This window comes from Odontomachus brunneus, unplaced genomic scaffold (assembly GCF_010583005.1).
Source record: "Odontomachus brunneus isolate Ranch 3 - 2012 unplaced genomic scaffold, Obru_v1 Obru_scaffold_221, whole genome shotgun sequence".
Classification (NCBI taxonomy): Eukaryota; Metazoa; Arthropoda; class Insecta; order Hymenoptera; family Formicidae; genus Odontomachus; species Odontomachus brunneus.
This window is the reverse complement of record NW_022639671.1, coordinates 128,389-128,663: the sequence shown is the minus strand read 5'-3', so window position 1 is coordinate 128,663 and position 275 is coordinate 128,389.

The window sequence follows — 275 nt, the reverse complement described above, 5'->3', positions numbered from 1 at the left end:
TATGAATTAATCTTAAAACATAATGAAGAAATCAGATTTCCATATGATTTCAGTAAAGTTCGATATATTTCAGTAATTTTCATCGACATTTCAATGAGAGAATTTTCATATTCTAACATGTAGAAAAACAAAAAAAAATTACATTTTAATATATTAATCAATTATCATCAATTATCAGCAAAATTCAGCATGATTTCGTTACTTAGTCAAAACTTTTCACAAAGTTTTTCATTGATCAATAAATGAGGTACACGTACCGGCGTTAATGCCGTCCC